The sequence below is a fragment of the Ambystoma mexicanum genome, chromosome 1p, assembly GCF_040938575.1.
Source record: "Ambystoma mexicanum isolate Mex_15411 chromosome 1p, UKY_AmexF1_1, whole genome shotgun sequence".
In the NCBI taxonomy this organism is placed as follows: domain Eukaryota; kingdom Metazoa; phylum Chordata; class Amphibia; order Caudata; family Ambystomatidae; genus Ambystoma; species Ambystoma mexicanum.
In genome coordinates this window covers 613,827,309-613,847,652 of record NC_090921.1, presented here as the reverse complement: position 1 = coordinate 613,847,652, position 20,344 = coordinate 613,827,309, and the positions used below count along the sequence as shown (strand labels likewise).

The window sequence follows — 20,344 nt, the reverse complement described above, 5'->3', positions numbered from 1 at the left end:
TTCCTGCCATTTCAATCTGGCCACTCAGATTAAAGTTTGCCCATGCTCGGGCCTTTTTCCCCCAGCACCCCCCACCTGCATGGTTTTAGTTTTGGAAAAATTAATTGTAGGTCCTTTGCAGAACAAAGCTTGTGAAAACCGTCCAATTGATTTTGCAGGCCAACCCGAGTCTTTGACAGTAAGACTGGATCGTTCGCAACAGCAGGCTCCATTTTCTGTTGGCAACATTGGGGCGTCTCTCGCAGCTTCTAGGAAACTAGGGACCAGACTATTGATGTGTTATAGATATAGCAGAAGCGCCAAGACGCAGCCCTGCCTAACCCCTACGTCTATAGATACTGGATTAGATTGCTCTCCAGACCCCTAACTTATCTGTGCCGTGTTCCCAGTGTACAATGTCTTGATAGCATTACCCAGGGAAGGTGGAATGCGTAATCCCCCTAACACAGCCCAAAGAAAATCCCTCAGGACTGTGTCAAAGGCCGTCTGTAGGTCCATAAATGCCAGGTGTAGACATTGTGAATTGAGAATCACATATTTCCGAGATAGGAGGTCCAACCTCATAGCCTGATCTACCGTGGGAATCCCGGCTCTAAATCCCCCTTGTACTTCAGAAAGGATAACTTCTCTGGCAACCCAGGGTGCAAAAGCACCCTGGATTAAAGTTTTGCTAGTGAGTGGATCAACGAAAATCGGCCTAAAGTTGCTCGGGAGATCCCGGTTGCCCTTCTTGTGTATTGGGATAATTGCCTCCCTCCAGCTGTCCAGTAAGTAATTACTAACTTTTAAAGATCGACAGGAATCCAATCCGGGCCAGGGGCCTTGCCCTTTTCACTTCAGACAGAGCCTGTGCGACCTCAAAAGTTGAAAACGCAACAACCTTATCTTCATTGGTGGAAAAAAGGGATGCCCGAACCTGCCCAGACAGCTCCCTAATGCCCTGGTCAGACCGGCCCACAGTGTATAGGTAAATTGGTTGTGCCAGGCCTCCAAGGTAATATTACTTGTCGCCCCCGATTGGTCAATTTTAAGGTTATTTTTTCACCAAGAGCCAAAATTCTTTAGAATCATTTGACCAGGCAGCCCTTTGAAGAGCCGACCACATACATTTGCTTTGGTCCCTCTTTTACAATAAGAAAAGATTTATAATCATGCCCAAGTTTTTTTAATCACCCCCGGGGGAGTAGGTACCCCGGACTTGAGGGTTTTAATTAAGGCGGACTTCGCCTCCTGGCAGTCATGGTCATACCAACCCACAGATTTGTGGGTAACCAAAGAATGGGGTTGTCTATCCTTTGTGACAAAGGGGGCAAGTCTAGCCATCACTAATCTATAAAAATCAGCTGCTGACAGAGGAGGATGTGTCTCCACATACGCCTCCAGCACTGGTAGCAAAGCTTTATAGATGCTGCCCAGGAATACAGCAGTTGGTACTCCAGGCCATCGACGAAGTGTTCGGGCCTGGCAACCAGTACTGGTTCCTGGGTTGAAAGAACCCCTTTGATCACCAGAGTTAGAAAGGGCAAGAAAGGACATTACCAAAGGATCATGATCAATCTCAACTCCCTCCAAGACTTTAAAAGAAACTAATCTATCCGACTAGGAGGCAAGGACGAGAATATGATCAATACGACTCCCCTTAGTCTGTGTACAGAAGGTTATATGTGCCGGCGAATCTTCTGTAAACCTCCCATTACAGGCCCTCAAACCATGAGCATATAGCATCGACCGGACCCTGCCAGCCATAGGGTAACGGCGCATGCTCGGGGGCGGGGGAAATCAATGGCCCCGGAACACCCCATAGTTCGTCTTCAGCGGCAAGGGTCCACGTTAACTGACAAGGTTCCTGCAACTGGCAGTTGATGTCGCCTAACACGAACAACGGACAGTTGGGGGAAGGAGCCTTGGACAAAAAAAGCTCGTTCAATGCTGACTCCATGCGGTTGATAGCGCTCAGAGTTTGCCTCAAGTATACATTCCGGAAAACACACGAGCCATTCCCAAAGTTACACAACACACAGAGTAGATCTGGTGAACTCACATCTAAAGCCTTGCATGTTGCCTTAATGCACATGGATCCAAATCAATAAACCTCCCTTTGGGTGTCCCTCACAGATCTGACTGCTGGTAAGGAGAAGGCCGGATAGTTGGGCAGGTGCACCTGGGAAAGGGACCAAGCCTCCCTTAAGCATATTAGCTTGTGATCATTAATCAGGGCTAGCCAATCAGGATCAATTACTTTGCCTGCAAGCCCATTGATATTCCATGAAAGTACGGTGATCTCATCAAGTCCTCCCTGGGTCCTAGAACTGTCTGCAGAGGGACTATGTGGGGGCTGCCACGCCACTGGCACTGGGCCAAGAGTAGGAACTCCAATTAATTCCCGTTCATGCCCAGAACCTGTGGCTGAGCCCCCCCCCCAATTAACAAAACCATCACCAAACCGCAAGAGGAGGGGTCACTTTCATACAACGATATACGGGATCCAGAATAACCCGGGAAATGGCCACAATGGAGACATTTAAGGCAACTTCCAATGTTGCTTGCGAACAGTTCATAAGGAGCCCACATGCCGTCAAGTTCTGTGCCCGTGCTCCAAAAGCATGAGGGTCAGGGGGTGATAAATCTATTAAAGATCCCCCCGCCCCCAAGTCAACTCAAGCCATGCATCATGCAAGTGACAATTTTTAAAAATGGCATCAAAACAGACCATGATCCCTTTCGCAGCCAATGCATCTTTGCAATTCCAAAGACAAGTTCTCACATGCGGATTAATAAAACCAAATCCGACACTGCAGACACCACAAAACATGCAATCTGACAGGATACGGCAGGTCGTGAAAATGCTATTCGTCATATCATTAACCCCCACAATTTCGTACATATGCATGACCTAAATATACTAGGACCAGTTAAGTTTGTCTGTCCCCATCCTCCCCGACCCCCCACCCCCACTGTTTTTCATCCTCCCTTCCCCGAGCTTGGTCTCAACTGCACCACTTGCACTAGAGGAAATGTCGTCAAGCCTAGTATGCTAGTTTTTCTATTTAGATCATTCGGAATCTTCAATGCCTAAGAAGGATTAATGTATTCACTTGTTCCCTTCCCGCCTTGAAGCACTTTAAAGCGATTCACCTGTATATAAGCGCTATATAAACAATAAATAAATAAACAACAAGTTGCTGGGAGCGAACTCAATGCAAGAGCCCTGTGCTCCTGCAGTCAGCTGCTTAAATACTGACCTGCCTTGTGATGATGCAGGCTCATTAGCAGCAGCTGGGAGGATTATGGAGATAGATGAGTCCCAAATAGTCCACAATGGGTGCCAACTGGTGCTCCAGTGGCACAGTCGTGACACCTGTGACAGAAGGATGACATAACATTGGCTGCCTGAAATGGACCTTTAATGAGGGGGAAGAAATACCCATTGAAGTCAATGCTGAAACCCAAGGTCTGGGAGAGACCTACTGTGAATGCTGACACCCAAGGCCTGGGGTGATCCAGTGTGAATATTGGGAAACCCAAGGTCTGGGAAAGATCTACTGTGAATGATGTGAAACCCATGCTTGTGAGAGGCCTACTGTGAATAGTGAAAAAACCTGAGCTCTGAGGGAGACCTACTGTCAATGTGGTGAAATCCAAGTTCTGGAAGAGACCGACTGTGAATGTTGTGAACCCCACGTTCTGAGAGAGACTTTCTGTAAATGCTGAGAAGACAAATGCCTGGGAGATACCTACTGTGAAACCTGAAGAAACCCAAGGCCTGGGAGAGAGCCAATGCGAATATTGAGAAACCCAAGGCCTAGGAGAGACCTATTGTAGAGGTTGATGGTACCCAAGGTTGGGGCATGACCTGAGGTGTACAGCGAGTGTTGTGGCGAGCACTATAGTCATTGAGGAAACCGGAGGCTGCAGGAGAGCCTATGTCAGGGGTTTGCAACCTTTGGCACGCCAGATGTTTTGGACTACAAATCCCATCAGCCCAGGTTTGCAAAGTTTATAGGGATCTGCATGATTTTTCAGTCTCGGAAAAGTCTGTGACGGAAAAGTATGCATGAGAAATGTGCAAACCACAAAAGGTTCGTACATTTCCCATGCAAACACGCATTTAAAACCCCTACAAACCCACACCCCCACCCACAACACCCCCACGACACACCTTCACCCACACCCCCAACATAACCAAACCCTACTTACCTTTCCTTCACGCTGTGTCCCTGCGGCACCAGTCCCTTTCACTTCTGTGATCGGGAACCGGAGCCGCAGGGTCCTTTTCTTTTTTTCCCGGAAGCTGCAGGGGTCTCCCTACTGTAAAGTATAGTGAGCGGGGTGTTGAGGGGGACACCCCCACAGACCCTGTTTTTTTTATTTGTATTTTTTATTTGTTTTCTCGGGTGTGCTGTGGGGGTGTCCCCGCAACACCCCGCTCACTATACTGTATAGCATAGTGAGCGGGGTGTTGCGGGGACAACCCCCCTCAGCCCCAAGTCTGAACCCACCGAAACACCTAAACGCACACCACAAAAGTTCGGACTTTTGGTAGTCCGAACTTTTCGTGGTGTTTGTTTTAAGTCTTTTGGTGGGGGTCGGACTTTTATAGTCAGTCAAATCGTACAATACCGTTTATAGCGAGCGATCATAGGAGTTGTTGTCCAAAACATCTGGGGAGTCATAGGCTGCTGTCCCCTGGCCTATGAGAAGGAACCTGATTCAAGGATCCAGCAAACTTGACAGCTGGGAGAGGTTGTCAAAGAAACAGCAGGCGGCTGACTGGAAGAGTCAAGACAGCGAGTTCACCCTGGAAGAGGCTTCCCAGAATAAACTGTTGGTTTTGCTTTATTAGGTTTTAAGATTAGGATTGATTGATGCTTTTGTTGGTGAACCTTGGACATTGTCTTGTTTGAAACTTGGGTAGCCCTAAGGCTAAAAGACTTGTTAAGATTAGGATTTGGAGCCTTCAGTTGCCACCCAGTTTGAACATTAGTGTGTAGAATGGGGTGTACCAAACCAGGGAAAGGACTTTTAGGAAAACCTAGAGAGGAATGATTTAGCAGTGTACATTATTATCATAAAAGCCTCACTCGTACTTTACTATAGAGTAGCATTGAAAAAAACAGAAATCATGGCTTGTGAATAGTGATAATGCTTTCTTTGTTGTAGTGAATTCGCCACACAAAGAAATAGGTGTTTGAAGATGTGGATCTTGGTTACATTTCCAGGATCTGTTGCTGATTTTTGATGAGGTACAGTAACTGCACATTGATCAAAGACTATGTATGGTCTACTATGGCTGATGAGCTTTCAATTGAGCGCAAAATGACCGAGAAAAGATCATGTAACAGCAATAAACACTCTTTTGAAGCAGAGCAATCTAAGAGATTGCCTAGCACTATTTAGGCAGTGATCATAAAGATAAGTGAGTGAAAATGAATTATTGTTTGCAATAATGGTCTACTTTGATGTGTCTAGTTCATAAAACCAGCTTTCGTTTATGTTGCATTGCTTTTACAATGTTGGGCAGGCTTTATGGGATGAGAGGGCGCGTTTTAGTATTTCACCATGGGCGCCATATTGTATAGAAACTACCCTAGAAAGGACCTCTACAAATGCACTCAGAGTGGCATCCTGGGGCAGTATGTGATGAGGTAGGCAAGATGTAGCAGTGGAGTAGTCTTTACAAGAGTACAATAAGAGTACTTGCATCATGTCAGATATTAAAATGCCAACCTGTGCAGGCTGTTCATGCAACAGCAATTCCCATTCAAGTACGCTTTCATTAAAAATGGGGAAAGCTAAACTGCAAGTACTAGAATGCACTGTGGTGTGGTCTTAAAATGACAGCACTGTGTGAACATTTTGCACTTGACACAGGAGGCAATTAGAGCTAGTTGAAGAAAACATAAGGTGAAAGTGTGCCTGTGTAGGGACCAGAAATGGAATCGTGGGTTGTGCATTAGAAGAGTTTGGCTAGCTGTCAAATTGTTCCATGTTGCAGGCCTTTTTGCCAATGGCACTTAGTATCCTTGGATTTTCTGGTCCATACTGTAATAGGCAGGGCAGTTTCTAGCCAACTTGGTGCCCAGGGCGAAACATCAGAACGTTTTTTCTGTCACCTGCTCTTAGGGAAGGCCTTGCCTGAATGCAGTTTTGAAACTGTCGGTACTGGCACACTGTGGTGGAACAGCCTACCGGGGGTCTGAGGGCCCTGTGTTGCAGTAATTCTGTTTGTACCACCTCACTTGTATTTCACAAGGGTCAATACTAGACTAAACATATGAATTATTATCTGATAGAAGATTATCATTCCAAGATGGACAGTCTTGAACACACTTATTGTACTCTTTCAAAATAACTCTCTGAGAGTGGGAAATGGGACAAATGGCACCAATGAGGATTTGTGTATGCTTTGCATTAAATCACAGAGCATTTCAGGTCTATAACAGTGATCTATACATTTGATTAAAAGGTCTGTGATAAAAGGATTGTATGTGTGAATCTCTAAATTCATAACCGATGCATGGCTTGGTGCTCACATCACGGTTCACAATACTCACCCTAACATTAAAATGTTTGTAACCATGAACCATACATGCTCATTTGGACATCTTACGTTTTTGTATGCGAGTATAAAATGGCTGCAACATCAGCCACTGAAATGGGGTACAAGGGCCCTTTTGCGTTTTTGTTTCTGAAGAATTTTAGTGAAACGCTGGGTCTCAGTGTGGGCATGCCCAACCCCAATAAAGAAACATCTTTAGGGAATTATATCTACAGGTAGGGCAGGATACCGCACAAGAGAGACTCAATAAACAATACACAGAAAGGATTGTACCTCTTTCATACTTTAGCCTAACAGTAATAAGCTGATGAAGCATTTTAAACAATACCGGATTTGGATGCATGGTAAAGGGTCCACAGTTCCTCAGCCACTACCTCCTCACTATTACACAGGCCTCAGCAGGGCCATCTTAAGCACTTTGGGGGCCCGGGGCACGGACACCACTGGGGCCCCCCTCCAACAGAACAAAGGAATTAAGGAATATAGCATATCTAGTACACTGCACCCAGTGTCACGGTAACAACCCATAGCTTGATACGCTGCCTTGCAGAGATCAAAATAAGCATGGTAAACTCCCTTTCAAATACATTACCCTCTTCGTTCTTGTTGTAATCAGAGTAATAAACAAGTAGCATTTCAAGGGAAACATTAGCATTCTACGACGAGGGTACTTGTTTTCAAGCATAGGTACAGGAAACATTTCACTAAATAGCAGCCACGTGGAAGGTACACTGGACATAGTATAACTGCAGGACACAGATTTTATGACAAAGGTACACATACTCCAGAATAGTCAAACGACTAAGATTAGCTGCCTCAGTGAATGCAAACGTGCTCATACAATGATACAGGAGACCAATGGGAAGCAAGGATAAATCTACACGTACCATATCATAGAGAGTGGATTATGATTTGAAGATACCAGGAAGGTGTCTGCATCGAGACAGATTGAGATTGGAAGTGGGACATGGTTTTCAAGCAGTGTTGCCATTCAAGAGCAAAGAAACAGGTGGCTTTGGTGTGTAATCTATCAATGCTCACCATCATTATAAAGGAAGCAACACTATGTATAGCCAGTGAAACCATCAGTGCGTCTTTTTTAAAGATCATACCCTGAGAATGAAATCACTCTGAAGGGCTGACAATTTTGAAAGGTTTAGGGACTTGCAATTTTGACAGGTGAGGAAATACAAGATTAAATGAGATACCCAGGATCACACATGGATTAAGAGGTGAAGCTGGGATTTGTATCCACTCTGCAATTTCTGCTCTTTATCAATTTCCTTTCTAGTTTTTACCCTGAACTAAAGTGATTCCATTTTACAGAACTAACTTGGAAAATATGAAAATCACATAACCCAATATAAACATTTTTAAAAAACATAACGTTATAGAAACATATTATGCAACAGGAAAGTATATCAATACCAGGATACTAATGGATGCGATCTTAAAGGATTTCAGATCAGTTTCTCTTTTCTATTTTAAAGCTTTAAATACACCCCAAACACAGGCCTGCACAATGGTATTTAAATACGTGCAGAAAAACCTTTGAATTGTACAAAAAAGCAAACCCTTTTGTTGTGACATAAGCAGACCTTAAAATATGCTTGTAAGAATCCTGTAATATCTGGTCTGCATTCTTCTGTCTAGAACGCCTTCCACTCTCATGGCCTACATGATAGGAAAGATCATGTAATTGGGCAATCAATGCCACCAGTATGTGAGAAGCAAACCTTTTCATAGAGAACGCTTTGGTTCCTGTCTGGAATTTGGATACATAAACATCTCTAACACTTTATTGTCATTATTGGAGTTGCCTGCCTAGGTTTTACAACTCCCCATCTAAAGAAACCAATTTCTAGACCTTCATCATACTGATGCTATGTTAGTTTCTATAGCAACAGCTATCTGGTGCAGGTACATTCGTGATGATAACACCTGGAGTGCTGTAAAACAAAGTAAAAATACATGCAGGATTAACAACTTCATAGATTCGAAACGCTGAGCCGGCCTTGCTGGAATTTAGTATTGTAATATTGCATATGAACGCATATCTCTGCAATCAGTGGTTAACACACTGAGCTATCCTCTGAACCATCGGGGGAACTCACATTTATCAATATGTATTTCAACTTTGGCTGTTGCACTTGATCAATATTATCCCCACAGAAAGGGGAGAATGCTACAAGTGTTGTGCCATGCACACTATGTATACCACATTGAACATAGCATTACAGGATGAAAAAATCAGAACAAAATGTACTTGTCAACAACAGACAGAAAATGGGTTTAGCCTTAGCTGCACACCATAGAACATCCTGGTGTGTGATACTTAATTTTGCTGACTTAGGGAAACTGACTTATTTTAATAAGGCTCCTTCTTGGGGCCCCCCCCAAGGTGGGGGCCCGGGGCAAGTGCCCCTTTTGCCCTCCCATAAAGACGTCTCTGGGCCTCAGGGGTTATTTCAGCAGAAAAGAGCAGGCCCATGCTTTAACAGAGCTAGCATTAGCATCTCTTGTTAGAGCTGACCTGCAGCTAGTGAACATCATGGTGTGGCAGTGTGGAAAGGAAGTATGGCCTCGTGGATTTACAGTTAGAGGCAACTTCTTTGATTGCTTTTAAGTGTTGGCACAGTATTGCATGCTCGTCAGAGCCACACACACAACGCATCGCAGTGTGCTCTTATATGGACATTGGGCACATCAGACAAAAACAGGTATATGTTGTGTTACCTAAGGGAGCACCACATAGACACCATTAAACAACAGGGTGGTGACTTGTGCAGCGCACAAATCATTGCTGCAAACATATTACTGCATTGATTTGCCATTGACTACTGCCTGCATGGTGACACCCAATAAACTCCACTTTCCTAATCAAGGTGCCAGGTGACATTGAGTTGCCATCTGGTGTACGTGCTAGGCAGTGGCTGGCTTGTTTATACAATTAAAAGACCTTTGATGCTGAGCAGAGGCATTTAGGCCCTGTCCCAACGCAACCACTAGAATATTTAGAAAATTAGAGTTAACCTTCCCAGGGATGCGCCATATGTAACTAAAAAGTAATATATATATTAGGTTTTTAATATTACGAATAGGAAAAACATAACTACACATCCCAGAATGCAAAGTATGGCTACATGGAATGACAGAACTGGCTCGAGCGAGACTCCAGTGTAACACATGACTTACTTGTGGCTACTTCGCAACCGTGAGATGGCAGAGACCTCCTCCGTTAACCACATTGCCCACTTGCCAGCAGCATCACGTATTGAGGCGACGAGGTTTCCACTTTTCAAGGTTTTAAAAAGACAAGTTAATTTTGATCTGCGTTAATATACACAGAGCCAAAATAAATCGATTAAAATGGGCTCGCTTTTAACAGCCATGGCTTGACCGGACTTTCACAGAGGAGGATGCGGTGCAGCTGCCATAAATTAATTATGTAAATGCCCTGAACTGATAATAGAAAGAGGACGTCCCTAGAAGCAAAGCTATAATTCAAGTCAGTAGCCAAAGCGCTGCAGAGGATGTGACTAGTCAAGTAAGTGTCAGCACCTTTAGCGTTTTCCATTTACGACTTTTAAAACATGCTCTCCGTTCACTAAAAATAATAGCAAGTTGCGTACGCGGTGTGTTAAAAAACACCACCAACACAAACTGGCGTCAGTTCCCGAACATGAAAGATGCGATATTTGACGAGTTTAGTATTTACCTTGTTTAATGGTGTATTTAAACTGTAGTCTGCATATCGCATTCGCGAAGGGTGTCCTTGCTCATCGTAAATCCAAGCAGCAGAGTACTGTTTTGCAGCACGCTCCGCCTTTGCCCAGGGACTGCATGGTCTCTAAGCGCTTTAGCACTCATAGCGCAGATATCAATTTGGGCCCGAGACAGGAGTGACTTTTTAATTCGCCGTATATTGAGTTCTGGGATTTTTTTTCTGCTTTCAAATTAACGATCTGGGCTTAAAGGCTAGAAGCAGCACCGCTGGAAGATGACTGCTGTGCAACGGGTGTTGTCTGGTAGGTGTACATTTTAATATGTGAAACACTGGCGGACTACAGATCTTGGTGGCTGAAATCTTCCAGGCTGGGTGAGCGCATCTCTTTCTCCATCCACGTGCCAGCAAGGTTGGGAGTGCTAGATCTCTCAAGATTCCAGACCTTCGTTTCCCAAACACTATATGGTACATGTAGTCCAAATCTTTGCAACTGTGAGCTAAAGACTACAATTCCCAGAAAGTATTAGATTGGTAAATTAAAAACAGGCCCGCGCATGTTGTCCTGGTTACTCCGAGACATCCAGTATTTACAAGGCAAGACTTTACTTTTTATTTTGCATGGTTTTCAAAAGCTGGACCACATATAGTTAATATCCTACAAATTTGAGACCTCGTTTGTAGTCGGTGTAATCGTTTGAAACTGGGTGGGGCGGGATGCGAGCATCAAATATGTCATCGTGTCAGGAGCGACCATGGATTGCCCGTTTACAGACTCCATGGATTACACATTTACAGACAAGTGTAATACAGATTTTCCATCTATTCGTTACAGAAAGTCATGATTCTATTAAAGACTAGGAGGTGAAAGATTATGCTCTAACGTCTCTTTACTCACTCAAGCAGCAATGTAACCAACATGAAAAATAAACCAACAAAACTACAAATCCCAATAAAACTCATCACATTTGCAGTCCATTTTTCATAGGTTGTTAAATCACGTGACCAAATCATCCAATATGCTTCTCCTGTCCTCTATAACAATAACTGTCCCCATAGTCCTTCCTCTTTCTTTAGCTGAACGAAATCCGAACTTGCGCCCCAACCGGTAGACGACTTAACTTCCCCTTGTTTCCTTCTCAAGGCGTCGTTTTCTGCTCCGTCCCTGAAACAAGTAAAAACCTCTCATCATGAACCGGTGGGCAATCGCATAACAATAACATCACCATATCCAATACAACTTAATATTATTATCCATATATCATATATGCACATATCATTGTAGCGATTGAAATTGGATGGAATAATCTTTCACCTCTGAGTCTTTAAAAGAATCATGACTTTCTGTAACGAAAATCTGTATTCTATGTCAAGACTCAGAGGCTCAGATTATGCTCGTTTAAAGCTTACTTACCACCAACAACGCTACTTGTTCTACCGGTCTAAAATTAAAAACTCTTAAACGTCTCTTCATTAGACCAATCTGCCGCCCTCAAAATATCTTCTAGACGGGCTCCTGCCATAAAAGCCGACAATGCCATAGCACCCCTTGTGGAATGTGCCCCAACTGCCTTGCATCTATACCTGCTTCTGCATTGCAACACCTTACCCATCTAGACAAAGTGGCTGCTGCTACCGCTTTAAAAGGTTTCCTAATAGCTATCAGCAATTGGTATTCCCTATTTGCTCTTTCTTCATACTCTTTCAGGCATCTAACTGGACACAATTTAGGTTTCTCCAGAAAGGCCATGTACTCAACCGATTTAATGTTTGTCTTTGTTCTCTACATAAAATACTACTCCTGCAGGTGAAAAGGATTTCCGATTTACCTCTAAAGCTTTCACATCAGACACTCTTACTTGAAATCAAACACAACAGAGTAGTTAACTTAGCCCACAGCGCTTTCCTGGACAAATACTCATTATCTGGCCAAGCCTCAAATATCTTCATCTTCAATACCACACTCACATCCCACAAATGACAATATTTAGGTGTGGGTGGCCTCATACATCTGATTCCTTTCAGGAGCCTACATACTAAAGGGTGTTCACCTACCGGCTTACTCTCAATGTACACATGACCTGCCGATATCGCTGATCTATAATTATTAATGGTCATGTAAACCTTTCCCTGCGCCGCTTGTGCTGCAAAAAAATTCACTATGTGAACTACATCTGTTCGTACGGGATCAACCTTTCTCTCCATACACCAATCACTCCACTTACTCCATTCCACTCTATACACCTTCCCTGTATCCGGGGCCCATGACTCTCTAATAAATTCCTGAGCTGTCCTGAAAGTCCTGGCTTAGACCAATTTTCCCTGAACTCGCCCAAGCTATGAGGCTCAAATTCCCTGACCTCACCAGCGGGTGAGTCTCTCCTGCTGGATTTAACAATATGTCCTCTCTGTCTGGTAACCGAATTGGAGCCTAGTAAGACAACTCAGAAGATCCGGAAACCAAGCCTGACCTCTCCAGTGTGGTGTTATTAGAATCACTGTGGCTTCTTGTCGCATGACTTGCGCCACTGTGCACGCTATCATGGCGAAACGGAGGGAAAGCGTATTCTCTTGCTGGTCCCCAAACCTGGAGAAATGCATCTGTCGCAGTCGCTTCCGGATCCGGTCTCCAGCTGTAAAACCTGGAGATCTTCATGTTCAGCCTGGACACGAACAGATCTGTCTGACACGGACCCCTGCAACGCATTATCTCCTGAAATACTGAGTCGTCCAGCTGCCAATCGCTGGAGCCCCTCAAGTATCGTGAATTCCAATCTGCTAGCAGATTGAGATCTCCTGGCAGATGCTCTGCTCTTGCGCTTCTTCCCTTTTGGAAACATATCTGCCAAAACTCCTTGGCCATCTCTGTCAGCCTCTTCGATCTCGTTCCTCCCCCAGTCGATTTATATATATCTGACTGCCGAAAAATTGTCCATTTTCAACAGAATGGCACCTTTTGCTCCTTCGCGGGTCCAACACCGAACTGCGAAGGATCCTGCCAGAAGCTCCAGGCAATTGATGTGGAGACCTAGCTCCTTGCTCGACCATGTCCCCCCTGTCGATTGGTCTCCACATCTGGCTCCCCATCGACTGGCGTACGACTCTATCACCAGGTCCGGGAATGAGCCAAATATCGCCCTGCCATTCCATGCTTCATGTGGTAGTACCACCATTCCAGTTCCAATCTTGCTTCCTGCGATGTTGCCACTTTCTGTTCATAAGACACACCTCTCCTGAGATGGATCTATCTTCAGCCTCTGCAATGCTCTGTAATGCAGAGGCCCTGGGAATATTGCCTGAATTGATGATGACAGACGGCCTACCAGTCTCGCTATTTCCCTCAATGAAATCTCTCGCTTCGTCATCATACTCTTGATCTCCTTCTTTACTGAATTCACCTTGTCTAATGGCAGCTTGAGAATACCCTGTGTTGTCTCTAAGCTGAATCCCAGGAATTCCATCTCCTGCACTGGCTCTAGTTCCGAGTTCTCCCAGTTTATCAAAAACCCCAGCTGTTGCAACAAAACAGTGGTTATCCGAATCTGTTCTACGAGAATCTCCTTGTCCTGACACATCAGGCAGATATCATCCAGATACATGATCATGCTGATCCCCTGTTCTCTCAGATATCTTACCACAGGTCTCAATAGCTTGGTGAAACACCATGGTGCTGACGCCAGCCCAAACGGAAGACATTTGAACTCCCACTTCTGTCCCTTCCGTACAAACGGTAATAGCCTTCTCTGATCTGCCTGAATTGGAATTGTTAAGTATGCATCTCTGAGATCTATCCTTGTCAACCAATCTCCCTTCTGGAGGACACTTAAAAGATGAATCCCTTCCATCTTGAAGTGCCTGTACACTAGGAAGTAATTCAGACCTTTCAGGTTTATCACCGGCCTTACTTTGTTTTTTCTTTTCACTAACAGATTGCTTACGAAACCTCCCAGCCCTTCTGAAGCTGGACCTATTGCGTTCTTTACTTTGAGCAACTCTACCTCTCTGTCTAGAAGCTCCTCACCGTATTTGCTGAATTGCCTCGGCAACATCAGCTGATATAGTTCTCGCCAGAACTCCAACTGAAAACCTCAGTCTGTCTCACCCATGCATCTGAGGATAACTCCTCCCATTTTCCTACTTGCATTTGCACTCTCCCCCCCTACTGGAGGACTACCCACATCCGCCTTCTCTCTCACCTGAGTTATTTTGATGCTGTTGTCTGTTATTGCTCCTCCAACCTCTACCCCTGCCTCTTCCCCTAGAAGGGAAGAAGGGGTTGGACGTTCGATCTTCTTGTTTCTAATTAGATCTGTCTCTATAGGAGCCTCTATACTTGTCACGGCTGGACGAGCGGCCCTTTCCTTCTCCTGCCCTGTCAAAACTGGTGGGCCACTTGGCTTTTCCACCCACACCTTTGCACCCGGCACCATACTGTCTGAAGAGCCAACACCGCGATCCCCACGGGTAGTTAACACTTTAGGAGGCTCCCCTCTCTTAATCATGGACAATTTAATGGGAATGACTATCAATTGGGCCACTCGATCACCCTTGTGGATTGATGAAAATTGATCCCCACTATTCATTAAGATGACTTTAATCTCGCCTTGGTAATCGGCATCAATTACCCCTCCCAACACTTGAGAACTCCCTTCAATGCTAGGCCAGATCTAGGGGCTATCCATCCCATATGCTCTGGGGGAATCTGTACTCCAATCCCTGTTTCAATGACAACTATTTCTTTTGGATCTAATCTGATTTCTTCATTGGAATGCAGGTCTACCCCTGCTGACTCTGGAGTTGCTCGATAGGGAGCTAAAGAACCTGGCGTAATTTCCCAGTATAACGATGTTTCTCTAACTGAATTGGGTTGAACCTGTAAATTAGTAGTCATTAATCGCATCAAAGGAGTTTCATGTTCATACACAGGCCTATTGTTCAGCACTTGCACCGCATCAAACACACGATCTCGCCAGCCTGCCAAACTGCTGTCTCCAGATTTGCGCAACTGTTCTTTCAGTAACCCATTCATTAGTTCAATTAGCCCTGCCGCAGCTGAATGGTAGGGATGTGGTAAATCCACTCAATGCTCTTTTCTTGACAAAAGTCTTGGACTAATTTGCCTTTGAAATGTGACCCATTGTCACTTTGAATCTGCAAAGGCACTCCTTAATGTAATATGATCTGATCTAACAACCTGATGGTGTTCAATTGGGTTGCACGTTTGCACGGCAAAACCATCAAATATCCCGAGTATGTATCTACAATAGTGCATGCATACTGCTGTTTGGCATAGGACCGATATAATCAATCTGCCAAATTTGACCTAGTAATTTTCCTCTTCTCAATGTGCCTTGAACAATTTGAGGTATAGGTCTATGCAATTGGTGTTGGCACACGGGACACTGCAAAATAATTGTTTTCACTAGTTCTAACGGAAGACTGATGCCTCGAGCTTGTGCCCACCTGATAGTAGCCTTTTTTCCAAGGTGCCCACTTTTCTGATGGGCCCATTTGGCCAAACCCTCCATATTGTCTTCCCGAGCCTCTGCATCCATTGTCACAATCTTGGTGTGTTCGTCTGCAACAGAATTAAACCAACGTTCTAATGAATCTGTGGCACAATGTGCGTCCACATGATATACAGTGACTTCACTTTGTAACAACATCTCTGCAATATCTTGCCACAGTTCCTTTCCCCACAACTCTTTTGAATGAATCTTCCATCCATTCTTTTGCCAAGTCGGCAACCACACTGCCAATCCATTTGCCACTGACCATGAATCTGTGTACACATGACATTGACCAGGGGGTCTCTTGTTTCAATGCTTGGTAAACTGCGTAACGTTCTGCGAACTGACTGCTCTTTCCTTTCCCTGTCGTTGTCAACATCTTTTTTGTTTTGGGATTGTACGACACTGCTTTCCAGTACCGCTCAGTTCCCACATATCGAGCTGAACCATCCGTGAACCAATCATGCTCTGTTTGCTCCACGGTCAAATCACTGTAAGGGACTCCCCATTTCATGGGAGACTCAGGTTTTTCAGGTACCTCCGGTGGTATGTAATCTGAGGGCGGCATGTTGGCTACTTGCTCATGTAATTTTGCCACTCCACCCTTTCCTGATTTGGCTCTGTCTTGAATATACCATTTCCACTTAATTATGCTGGCTTCTTGAGCATGTCCTATACGTTGTGTTTTAGGAGAGCTCAGTACCTACTGCATGATTGGTATTTCAGGTCGCATCAATACATCATGACCCACCGTCATCTGCTTGGTATCAACAAGAGCCCAATAACATGCCAGCAATTGCTTCTCAAACAGAGTATATGAGTTACCAGCATCGGGCAACTTACAACTCCAAAACCCTAATGGCACACGTTTCCTGTCTTGTTTCTGCCACACACTCCAGTTAGCATAATTGTCTTGCACAGACACATTTAATTCCACTTCGTCTTCCTTCAAGGGCCATAAATCAAGCACCTGCTGCACGGTGTCTTTCGCCATCTCAAAAGCTCTCTGCTGCTCTCTTTCCCCCCCCCCCCACTGAAACTCCTATTTCTTTTGTGTCACTTTGTAGAGGGGGGCCAATATCTGCCCTAAACGCGGAATGTGCTGTCTCCAAAACCCAAACAGTCCTATAAACTGTTGAGCTTGCTTTTTGCTCGTTGGAGTAGTGAATTCAAGTATTTTCTGTCGAGCTATTGGCACCATTTCTCGATGCCCATGATGCCACTGAATACCTAAGAATATCACTGTTTCAGCTAGACCTTGAATTTTACTCGATTAATCTCCCACCCTTCCTTTTTCAATCCTTCTATAATGACATCTAGCTGACTTTGCACGCTGTGCTCATCCTTGCCCTGGATCAAAATATCATCAATGTAATGAGAGATTTGTATGTCGGGTTTACACAGTATCTTGCCTAAGTGCTCTGCCACCAGCCAGTGACAGATAGTCGGGCTATGCATGTACCCCATGGGTAGTCTCGTGAAAGTGTACTGACGTCCACCCCACGTAAATGCAAAATGTTCTTGACGCTCATCAGCAATTGGCACGGAGAAAAATGCATTAGCTAAATCGATCATTGCATACCAAGTCCCCTCAAACCTTTGGACATTTTCAATCAAAGTAATAGCATCTGGGACTGCGGGCACTAAGGGAGGAGTGTGTTTATTTAACTCCCTGCATCCTCCACGACCCATCTCCCTTTTTAATAGGCCAGAGCGGATTGTTCCATGAGGTGGTAATAGGGCGTAATACACCCGCCTTTAAGTACTCTTTGATGGTGTCTGAAATTTCCTTGTGCCCCCCAGGAATGCAGTATTGTTTCATGGCTACCCGCTTGGTTGCCACTGGCACTTGCACTGGGGGCATCTTCAATTTGCCTACAGTAATGGGTGTACAAATTAATGCACTCAACCCCAAACTGGTACGTTTTACCGGCAAGTCCCAAGGTTAGCCCTTCCAAAATGTCAAAGCCAATTATATACTCGGGTATCGGGACAATCAACACTTGGTATTTCTGCCTTTTTAAATTGACTATTTTCATCTCCACTCGCGTTTGCACTGCGGGGGTCTCCTTTCCCCCTAAACCTGTAATTGTAAACTGTTTGCCTTTAAATCGTGTCATGATTACCATGAATCAAAGAGGCCTCTGCCCCGGTGTCTATCAATGCTCGCACCCTGTGTGTTTCCTGGCCCCCAAAAAATCTTAACATCAACATGAGGCCGCCTAGCCACTTTTATGCGGGCAGATGCTGCCGGAGCTTGGCCGAAGCCCTAGTCAAACTTTGAATGAGTGTGACTGGTCTCCGCCTCTAGCATTGCACTCACCACTTTTCTCAAATCAGCGTATGTCGGCTGGTACGGGGAAGGTGTCCCCATAGACCCTTCGTCTTGTTCTTCCGCAGGGGGAGCAGAAGGTGAGGTATCCCCCTGTGGCGTGGTGACTACTTGCTTCTTGACCTGTTTATAGCGCTCTTTTGCTGCAAGTCCTCGTTTTTTGTATAATTCATACATTACTCTGGTTTCGATGCCATCAATTTCTTCATGTGGCACACCATCTTTTAACAAAGCCAAAAACATGTCTTTTCGGGACACTCGGAAGTCGCTGCTATCTTGCCGCCTGCCTTCAGTTCTTCTCAAACTACGCCCCTCTCTCTCCCGTGGCTTGTTATTGCTCTTATCCCACTCTCCCAAATCCGCAAGTTGCCGAATGGCATCTGCTACCTCATCAGTAGCCTTGCAGAGTCATAATGACACTTTTGTATGTGGGTGGCGCATTTCTAATCACCATGTTTCGTGTTGAAACTGAGAGCGCACTGCTCCCATCTGATCAGGAGCGTCTATGTGAATCGCCTCTTTCATAGCATGCTCTCTGACTTTTTGAATTGCTTCTCTCAACGTGTACCACTTTGTTTCTTCACTGGGCCAATCTGTGGTAATAGGGTATTTACGGTTACATGCTTGGGCTATCCGGTGCAACAGACACCTGCGTATCTTGACCATTTGCGTCACGGGGCGGTCCTGCTCTTAAGACCTCCTGTACATTGGTGTCAATTGACAGGGGTAAAAACGCGGTGAATCAGTAGAATCTACCAACAACCCTGAAGCACCCCCGTCTAGTAATCTCACCATCCACGTCAATAAAGCTTCCCCTGATTTTTGCCTCAAACGGGTAATAATTTCCCCAACCTCCTGTTGTGTGTAATCTTCAAAAGTACTTAAATCCACCATCCGACCACCAGGATTCTGCGGGTGTGGTCCGGCTCGCCGCCTTCTAACAGGCTTCGCCGCCACTGTTTTCTGTTTCACCTCTGGTTTGGGGTCAGACTCTTCTGCGGAACTACTTTCTAGACTGGTTGAATCAAAAATATCACCATCCCATTTGTCCGGATCCCAGTCTACGCCAGCAGTAGCGATTACAGTTGCCACCTTAATTTTGTTGACCCCTCCCCGTCTTTTCCTATACTTATATCGCACTACTCTGACTGCTGCCCTCTCGGCCACCGCCTGATGTGTCGTCCTTATCTTTAAACAATTTCATTTGAATCTGCTGCATTAACGCAGTCTGCCGTTCTGCAGCTAGCTCTCTCTCCAATCGCAAAACCTCATTTTTCATGTCCACTTGCCTCTGATATATTTTCCTATAAGCATGCAAAAGAACCCAACCTCGCCTACCTAATGCCGCACATTCTTTACCACGTTCTACCGGAACTTGTTGCAAGCATGCAATTACATCAGTCGGCTCGGCATCTCCCAATCCTTGATCCCAAGTTTCACTTAAACCGGCACCACATGGCCATGCCTCAGCCAATTTATCATATGGACTCTTAGTCCAACCTGGAATAACAACATCAGAACAGTCACCGCCAGCGGTAACGTTCTTCTTGAACAAACTACTCATTATCGCAAGCAAAGCAAAACCTCGTTGAACCTATATATTTTCTTCTCCACACTGCAATCACTCCCACAGGCACTTAAACAAGGCGAAAAAAAGAACTTCACTATTCAAAAACTTCACTTACACGACAACCAAATCCTATCTACTTTTAAACAGATTCTTGGACACTCGGAACAATTCCTCACAAGCAATCCTGTTCGTGACACCAAAAATGTACTGCTCTCTCCCGAAAAGTGCACGAAACAACCATAAATCATCAATGCAATTATAGAGCAAGTACTTTGAACCATAAACAGACAGATGCAATAACTCACAACCATGCACTCTGAGAAGATAAATCAGCTCTTTACGGCTATTTATTCAAAGATTACAAATACATAGAAATAACTCATAAAACTAATATGGACATAGATCACAGAAGAAATAAAGAAGTCAAAAAGAAATACATCACCGTGAGCGTAATAGAAGTCCTCATCTCGTCCAGAAGCGGCTGGAAGACCCCGGGGACAGCCAGGCCAAGAGTACCACAGCTCACAGGAAGGCCAGACGTAAGCGTCCTTTTCTGGCTGAAGTCTCACCTGACCCCCTCCGGGTTTCCGCATATATACACGCTCCACAACGGGGAGTTAATTCTCGAACATTCTGGAAATAGCACCTG

The 20,344-nt window shown here is 44.9% G+C and overlaps 1 protein-coding gene across 1 annotated transcript in view; it reads left to right on the top strand.

The window, feature by feature from the left end:
- Window positions 1–10,007: 10,007 nt before the first annotated feature.
- The window catches only part of LOC138576937 (la-related protein 6-like), a 102,005-nt gene continuing 91,668 nt past the window's right edge, over window positions 10,008–20,344 (top strand). Inside the window, exon 1 of the mRNA XM_069649596.1 lies at window positions 10,008–10,106. The gene's annotated coding sequence lies outside the window, so the exon portion shown is untranslated. The remainder of the gene's footprint in view (window positions 10,107–20,344) is intronic.